This window comes from Octopus sinensis, unplaced genomic scaffold, assembly GCF_006345805.1.
Source record: "Octopus sinensis unplaced genomic scaffold, ASM634580v1 Contig19335, whole genome shotgun sequence".
In the NCBI taxonomy this organism is placed as follows: domain Eukaryota; kingdom Metazoa; phylum Mollusca; class Cephalopoda; order Octopoda; family Octopodidae; genus Octopus; species Octopus sinensis.
This window is the reverse complement of record NW_021836292.1, coordinates 45,001-55,036: the sequence shown is the minus strand read 5'-3', so window position 1 is coordinate 55,036 and position 10,036 is coordinate 45,001. Positions and strand designations below refer to the sequence as shown.

At 36.5% G+C, this 10,036-nt stretch overlaps 1 pseudogene; it reads right to left on the bottom strand.

Moving 5' to 3' along the window:
- Window positions 1-4,863: 4,863 nt before the first annotated feature.
- LOC115232122 lies at window positions 4,864-4,989 on the bottom strand (annotated as a pseudogene).
- Between the last annotated feature and the right edge of the window lie 5,047 nt (window positions 4,990-10,036).

The window sequence follows — 10,036 nt, the reverse complement described above, 5'->3', positions numbered from 1 at the left end:
AATACTTAAGAAGGGTCTTGGATTCTAGTTACTTTTCTTTTCGAATAGTTTAATGTGTTGTGCGTATGTTAGGACATTTTCTTTTCCGACAATTTAGTCTGTTGTGCATATATGAAATAATAATAGCAATGTGTTACGCTTGCGGTCTCTTGTCAGCAGCAGCCACCTTGAGCTAGCTTCATATGCAGTGCCTATCTCCTTGCTGGCTTTCTTCACTTATTTGGGTTCCAGACCAATCTTCTGCAGGAAATACCGCACTGACCATGTTGGAAAGCCTTGCCAGCTGAATTCTATAGGGAATGACGCCGCGTGCCTCTCTCGTCGACCAAGTCGTGATAGTTGGTTTTCTTCAGCTGGTGAGAAGTATCGTGCCTATCCTCCCAGATTATTGTAAGTTCGACCCAATGATTGATTTTTATTCCTGGACAGAAGAAACATGTCTAGTCGAAAGACGAATCTACTCTTCAGGTTTACTTACATCCCACACTACTGTTCCTTTCGTCTTAACGGCCTTGTCACTTTCCCTTAGGAATCTGGTATCCTTGTTTCCTTTATAATGTAACTCACAGTATGTGTTTTATATAAACCTTACTCCCAATTCAAAGGAATGGAGTTATTTGATTGACAGCTCTGTATGAAACTCCACAGGACGTGACAAAAAAGACGGAAGGTAAAATAAAGAATAAATAAAACAACGTAAATATATAATTATCAGGAGTCCACGTTAGGAAAGTACATAATATTTATTTATCAATATTTAAATTTATAATAAAATATCAAATCTAATAAGTGAAAAGTTGAGTGAGAAAAAAATTAGCCCTAAACTCGTGTCCCTCGCCATAAACAATAATGGAATTATATAACGAGTTTATGATTTACTAGGAGGGAAAATATAAAAGAAACAGCAATTAAAGATACAAAGTAGGATTTCAAACACAAGCTAACTCAATGTATAATGAGGCAGAATACATTAAAATAACACCGATTATTACGTAAATATTACTACAATATATAAAAACGCACAGATGAATTCATACGAGATAGCTTTAGAAACGAATAAGTAATGAAGGTAAATTATACGCGAGAAATATTAATAAATATCGTAATAAAATGTTATTAATATCTAAATTAAAAGATATTACGAGCACATACTAACGCACATATATTTACACATGTATCATACGTACATATATATATATATATATATATGTGTGTGTTTGTGTGTGTGTGTTTTGTGTGTGTGTGTGCGTGTTTTGTGTATGTGTGTTTTGTGTTTGTGTGTATGTGTGCGTGTGTGTGTGTGTGTTTGTGCATACACAACCTACGTATATATACATATAAATGCATACAATGTTATTTACATACATGCATACATACTCACAGAAAGGATTGCCCTGACGTATACATCAAAGGCCTGTCAGAACCAGTAGGTATCCACACCTTTAAAAACAAGAAACACTGATGGACCACTCTAATAAAAATATCAATTCGGCACAAGCATAACAAGCCTGATATAGTTCTGTAGGACAGAGAATAGAAGATATGTGCTGTTGTAGGGGTCAGCTGTCCAGCAGATATAAATGTTCAGTAAAAAGTCCGGGAAAAAGAGAACATTTATTGCGAATTAATGTGTAACTTGAAGCTCTTGTACTCTGATTATGAATTCTCATTTGTACCTATTGCTAGGTTATGTGCCAACAAATTTGCCCCCAAACTCAGAAATACTCGTTTTCACGGACAAAGAAAAGGAACTGATGTGGTTTCTCCACATCCAATATGTCAGTGGTACAGTGAAGATTTGTAAGATATTTCAAAAATTCTCCATGTGAGATTCTCATGTGAATAGATGCACACATTTCGGTGTGTGCATCGACAGTTCAAACAACACATCCAACCACACATTTCCAAACACTGGGAGCTCCCTTAACTCAGAAAGTCTTGTTGCGTTGTTAGCAAACGTCTTGAACTCTCTCAAGGAGGGCTTAAATTAAACTCAAAGAAAAATCAAACACATATATAGTATATATATATATATATATATATATGTGTGTGTGTGTGTGTGTGGAGGCGCAATGGCCTAGTAGTTAGGGCAGCGGACTCGCGGTCGTAAGATTCCCAAACCGGGCGTTGTGAGTGTTTATTGAGCGAAAACACCTAAAAGCTCCACGATGCTCCGGCAGGGGGTGGTGATCCCTGCTGTACTCTTTCACCACTCTTTCTCTCTCTTCTGTTGGCCTGCTCGCTTAGCCAGCGGGGTGGTGTCATTCGAAGGCTAAAACAATGCGAACGCATTGTGACCAGCGATGTGTAAAACATCTGATGGTCTGGTCGGTCACGTGGTCACGTGATATATATATATATATATATATATATATATATATATATACATAGATTCAGTTGAATATGGTACTTAAGTTAAAGGCACCAGAATTTAGTATGGTATTATCCATATTATTCAAAATGAGGTGATTACAATCAAAATAAGCAACAAGGATATCCAGAGGTAATGCAGTACGATCGTTTCATGCGACTCCATTTAATTGAACAATGCAAATATTACATCAGTTTTAAAATGTAGAGTAATCTTCAGCTGCATAAAAATATAGAATTTAGTTAAATTCAAAGGATTCATTTGTATAGTTAGTCTATTAACCAAAATCACAAAGGGGATAAGTAGATAGACAAAGAACATGTTTCATCAACAGCATCATAGTTGTAACTGATATTTTTCCACTAGACTTGATAATGTATTTAAACCGGCCATATCAGGCCCAAATATTCTACCTGTTTTATCTTCAAACTGATCATATCCATCCCTTTACACCTACTCTACACTGTCAGTCTAAAAACAAACGATTACATCATTACAATCTCAGAGCTACAAGACAATGCATGATAAATGCAAAACAATGTGAATAGATATGCATTACATTTGACAGAGTAATCTGAATGCTAAAGGGTTAAACACTATATTAGTTTTTCTAATACACACTATTTTCTGTACACTTGCGCACGCAAAACCGCTACACATAAATCTGGAGTGATAACAAATTTCAAGGGGAAACGCAATAGCGTTTGTAGATGACGGCTCTATGAAATGCTTATGGCTTTCCTGCGGGACTTTCCATCGAAATTTGTTTTTTTATCTATCTATCTATCTATCTATCTATCTATCTATCTATCTATCTATCTATCTATCTATCTATCTATCTATCTATCTATCTATCTATCTATCTATCTATCTATCTCTATTTATCTGTCTATTCTCTTGTGTTGTTAGAAAGAAAGAAGGCGGCGATCTAATGTATTCTGGCTATAACAACCCATTTGCTCTTATGAAGAACAGTGTACTCTTGACTACATCGAATAATGCGTTTCAATTTTAAAACGATACGGAGTGATTTGAGGGATATTTGGCTGCTATATCAGTTAGAGAGGAAACAGTGGATTTAGTGGATGATACTTTAAGTCTTGTTTTGTAACAATATTGATCGACGTAGAGTTAGTTGTTGAATAATTGTAGCTAGAGATTAGTGAGAGGACAAGTTTGATGCCATCCGTGTATGAAACGCGCTGTAAAGGTGATGAAGGCATGGTTTGAAAAGGGTGAATGAGCAGAAACTGCAATGTGTGCGTTTCTGTGTACTACATAGGCTTGGCGATCGTGAAGCCTCACTTTAGATTGTTTCTTAACGAGGTATTGTGTATTAAGTGCATACATGGATAGTGGGAAAATGGAGTCGACAACAGCTTCACTGATGTCGATGACTACATTGTTCGTGAAGGTTTTTTTTATCTTGCTGAAACCATCATTTATATTTTCTGTTAGGTTTCTTTAATAGTGCGGTGTTCGAATGTATTATTCTGAATCTGTACGACATCTTGGGCAGAAATATGTGTTAACTGAATGTTTTATGTTGGTTGTAAATTTTCCTTAGCATCAACATATGAACTTTATCATTTATCAATAAATTCATGCTGACATAACCAAGCAACCAATAAAGTCCCAAACATTTAGGTTTACAGTCAATAAAGTGAAACAATAAATCTGACAGCTCATTGTGATAGAAATATCTGAAGAAAAAAAATTAACGGATAATAGAAACAATGAGACGGAAATATAAATGGGTTGTCATAGAAAGCAAATTAAGATAAATTGAAAGGGCACCGCCATAAAGGAATCACCCAAGAAAACTAATAGGATCGGAGGGGGGAGCTTCATGGAGCCTTTACCGTTCTCTAACCACCTGTGCAAATGAAATTTAAATCTCCCTCTAACTATACCATATCATTTCGACGTGCAAAAATAGGATATAGCAAATACTACTACTACTACGACTTGCAAAAATAGGACATAGTAAATACTACTACTACTACTACTACTACTACTACTACTACTACTACTACTACTACTACTACAATATATTCTTTTATTCTTTTATTTATTTCAGTCATTTGACTGCGGCCATGCAGGAACACCACCTTTAGTCGAACAAATCGACCCCAGGACTTATTGCTTGTAAGCTTAGTACTTATTCTGTCGGTCTCTTTTGCCGAACCGCTAAGTTACGGGCACGTAAACACACCACCATCGTTTGTCAAGAGATGGTGGGGGACAGACACAGACACACGAACACACATACACACACACGCACACACACACACACACACACAAACACACACACACATATGTATATATGACAAGCTTCTTTTAGTTTTCGTCTACCGAATCCAATCGCAAAGCTTTGGTCGGCTCGAGGCTATAGTAAAAGACCCTTGCCCAAGGTGCCACGCCGTGGGACTGAACCCAGAACTATATGGTTGGTAAGCAAGCTACTTACCACGCAGCCATTCCTGCGCCTATCTTAGATAGAATGATTCACGAATTTGCGTGTCATCCTTGCGCAGGAGCCATGCTAATCTTCCAATTTTAGAATATGTACTTCTGTATCGTTCCAAGTTTAGAATATGTACTTCTGTAGCTAGTACGATATATACAGCTATCTTCATCTGTAATGAACTCTCAATCTATTAGGATGTAAAGGTACAATATCGATTTAGACCCAGTCTTCTGAATTCATAATGTAATTGTTAATTGTAAAAATGAATGAAGGCGGATATTGAAACGATCGTAGGACTTAGGTAATCGACAGCTATGTAAGTAAATTGACTTGGCTGTATTCAAATTATCTATTTTCTGATATTATATATATATATATATATATATATATATATATATTATATATATATATAACTCTAAAAGAGAGTTTGTATTGTGTGTGTGTGTGCGTATGTCCCTTATGCATTCCAAAACCGAGTTGTCGATTTTGACGTAAGGAGTATCAAAGGATTCATTAAACTTTTGGCTACCAACTAAACTTTATTTTCATTCACATATTTTCATTACAAAAATTTCTTTTAGTTACCTATCGTAAACAGCATTTCATATCACCGTCATAATGATGATGACGTCACATTTTCTATATGAGGGTGTTCGCACGTTCGTCACTTACGTTAGGCCAATGACTGACAAGTATATGTGTGTGACGGTGTATGTGTCTGTCAATATACATGCATTTTTGTGACGACTGACTCATACATCAAAAGACAGACAGACACACACAAGAAGAGAGATAGGCTTCAGGTGTGCGTTAATGTACGTGTGTGTGTCTCTTAGTTTATGTATGTAACTTCCTCCCACCCCAACAGTGAAACGTGCCGATATTGAACGTTCACTTTCAAGTACTACCAACATGAAGATTTGGCTGATTTAACACCACTCACAATACTCGCAAATATATCTGAAAACAAAATATTACTCTGGTTATTATAACAAATTCGGAAACTTGGCGAAGTGGAAAGCCACAGCGGCTCTTTCAATATAATTATAGAAATGTTATTCCACTCCTTCTAATCAGTTTCAAGATAATTTTTTTTTTAACAGTCCATGCATTCTTCATCACTGTGAGTATCAACGTCGCACAACCTTTTTACTGCGTTACTTAGTATTTGTTCTACAGCCTATAATGTTACACAGCATCTTCATTTTTTTAAACTCTTGGTTCAGTGTTTGTTTTAAAATTGTAAAATAAATTATTTTTGTATGGAAAATTGAATTATGCCTTCAGAATTTTCATGAACTTTCACTTTCTTCGCCGTGACATTCATTCAGTCATGAATTTTATAACATTTAGTATATGTTCCAAATAAATGTTGACTTTCTGTACTTTCTTACATTGGTGACGCATACTAACTTTTGCTAAATTGGTGACTTCCCATTTTTTTACGGCATATCTATGCTACAGAAAGTATGCTTTGCACCTATATTAACTACATTTTGTTTCGCTTGAACTTCGTATGTACGCTTTGCTGTTTTCAATATTATCAATTCTATGAGTGTGTATGTGCGCTTCTGTGTTCGTTACGCCTATAGTAAACTATAATAAAGACCACTTTACGCTGTTTTAATGACCCCACATCTAATGAAGTAGCCATCCTTATGGCAAATGATCCTATTGAAAATCACGATATTCTCATTCGTGTTCAAGATAACAAGCTTAAACGTGTTTCACAGGCTCATCCCTCTTATGATGTTCTCCAGTATAATCTTATTCTGTGGATTGGACAAGATGGGTATTATTTCAATATTCCTCGGATTGAACCTGCAACAGGATAGCAAATTACAAACAAAAGGGTGTCTTCAAATGACTTCTATTCTTACCAACTGATGTTAAGACCAGAACAAATCCTTTCTACTATAGGCACAAGGCCTGAAATTTCGGTGAAGGGGACCAGTCGATTACATCGATCCCAGTGTGTTTTACTGGTACTTAATTTATCGACCCCGAAAGGATGAAAGGCAAAGTTGATATGCTGGCCGTTGATAAATTTCAGACAGGCGAAATAACGCTCAAAGATTTTGCCCGGCATACTAAGGATTCTGCCAGTTCGCCGGCTCCCAGAATAATCAAATCAATTACACATACTCTTTTACTCTTTTACTCTTTTACTCTTTTACTTGTTTCAGTCATTTGACTGCGGCCATGCTGGAGCACCACCTTTAGTCGAGCTACTCGACTCCGGGACTTATTCTTTGTAAGCCCAGTACTTATTCTATCGGTCTCTTTTGCCGAACCGCCAAGTGAAGGGGACATAAACACACCAGCATCGGTTGTCAAACAATGCTAGGGGGACAAACACAGACACACAAACATACATGCACACATATACATATATATATACATATATACGACGGGCTTCTTTCAGTTTCCGTCTACCAAATCCACTCACAAGGCTTTGGTCGGTCCGAGGCTATAGCAGAAGACACTTGCCCAAGGTGCCACGCAGTGGGACTGAACCCGGAACGATGTGGTTGGTAAACAAGCTACTTACCACACAGCCACTCCTGCGCCTGTCAAATAAACTTCATTTTCATTTGCATATTTTCTACCTTATCTCAATAACCAGCTATAGTTATTTCTCTACAACGACCAGGTTTCATTACAATTGAACCAAAATTACAAAGTGTTGCATTACGAGAGTGACAATGTGTGAATAATGAAAGTAATGTTTCTGCGAGTTAGTCACATGTGTATTATAATAAAGAAAGCTGCTTATTATCTGTCTCAACAACTCTTTTACAACTAAAATAACTTCGGCAACTAGGTTAGGCCGCACAACTTTGAGGTCATTTTCGGACAATATTTTGATTTGTTTCTAATATATTACTTTCGTCCGATGTTTCACATATGCTTAGGATTCTACTCAGACAACATTTAGGAAAATGTACACATAAAATAAGCCACAACCAAAAAATTGCATTAAAAAACATCCATTTTTCTATATGTTATGAGGAAATACAGCCTCTTTCTCTCTCTATCACTGTCTATCTCTCACGCACAAAAAGATGTATGTATATATATTTATGGGCGAAGGTCAAGAATACGCATTTCCGATGCTTAGGGTTACGGTTACACCGAAAACGGGTGGTGTGCGTATTCTTTACCTCTGCCTATATATGTGTGCGTATATATGAAAGATAATGTGTGTGTGTGTGGGAGAGAGAGAGAGAGAGAGAGAGAGTGTGAGAGAACGAGAGAGAGAGAGAGAGAGAGAGAGAGCGGGTGAGTGCCACCTGCACATACATGCAAAAATTTCATACATCACAACACATACCTTCACTCTCTCTCTCTCTCTCTCTCTCCCTCTCTCTCTCTCTCACACGTCCAGTTCATATACACGTACATCTTACACTTTCTCCATTCTGCTACTTACTCCTCTCATTTCAAAGCAAATGTCACCTTTTCACTTTATTCTCTCTTTCAATTTCTTCTTTCTTCAAAGCATACAGAAATTAAAACAATTTTACAGAAATTAACAATGATATGATTCAATATATGTCAAGTTGACAACTTTGCTGCTTCAAATGAAAGAATGCCATAAAATAACTTCCTTTGAAACACACATGCATACACACACTCTAGGTAAAAGGTCTGTGCGAATTATGTTAATTCTTGCAGTCTGCACGTGCAAATTTACGCCTCCAACTCCACTGAAATGATCTTTTTCTATTGTGTAATTTGTGTTTGTGATGAGCGTATTTAAAAACCTGATCTTCGATATAAACTTAAAAGGAAGTTTTCCCAGAAATCCTGTCCTTTATGTCTTCTTTCTGGCATGTCCGAAGTGACATTTCCGTCCCACCACTTACTTTATTTTCCTAAATTTCTTCCGATTCCTATGTTTGCGATACAGGAGATTTCCCCCACAGAACACGTACTCAATATTTTAATTTTCTCCCTCTCCACACCAAGTTAACCTTTTACTTTTTTCAATTTTTTCTTAGTAACCCACGGAGAAAAACAGAGGATTCTTTAAGAATTTTACCCTCACCTCACCACTTTCAAAAAGCTACACACTCACAATGTTTCACATTTAGCTTTTTGGAAAGCAGGTAAGTTTCTTCAGAAATAATGTCGTTTACCTGTTGTTTCTAGCATGTCGGGTTTTCTGGTGGTGGTCTGGTATTTTTTAAGTCTACTATTTCAGTAGAATTCTACGCATGTGGGAAGCATAAGATGAAAGTGAAAGATTAGGAGATTTTAGCTTTTTGAAAGCTGGTAGGTGATGGGTGGGCGAGGTGAGGGAAGGGGTATGAGTTTTTATTTAAGAAAAATTAAACTATAATATATACTGCTCAGATTCGTAATCTCTGTATTTTTCTACGTAGATAACAAAATTAAAAAAAAAAATTGAAAAGTTACAAATTAAGAAATTGCAGTGGGGATAGAGAGAAATAAAAATTTTGAAAAGGAGCAAATAATACAATATGCGTGTAGGTCATAACACATGACCCATGCCGGGATGCATTGCTAGTATATACATATACATACATACATACATACATACATACATACATACATACATATATATATATATATATATATATATATATATATTTATGTATATATATATATCTGTATGTATATATATGTATATTCATATATCTATCTATCTATCTATCTATCTATCTATCTATCTATCTATCTATCTATCTATCTATCTATACTAGCAGTATCGCCCGGCGTTGCTCGGGTTTGTAAGGGAAATAACTATATAAGCATTTTTAGAGAGTTACTTCCCTTATAGATGCCAATTCGGGCTTTCTTAGCCATTTCTGTTTTGGCGAATTCAAGCCATGAAGTCGTTGTTCTAAAAGAACGCTGGTCTCCTTGACAACGCTTTACGACGTTGATTTCCTTACACTCCCTTCCCCACAGCTTCACGAGGGAGGGAAGAAGGGGGAGAAGCAAACAGGTGCAGGTGTGACCATGGACGCCAACTCCGCCGCCATCGACACACGAAAAATTATGCATTAAAATGGAATAAAAAATGATGTTAAATTATTTTTAAAATCGTAGACTCATCGTAGACGCGCGCTAATACTCAGACAGGCTCGATATGAATCACGACTATAAGATACCCGAATTTGGTTAAACTGCACCGCAAAATGTGGGAGTAGTTAGGAATCTAAATC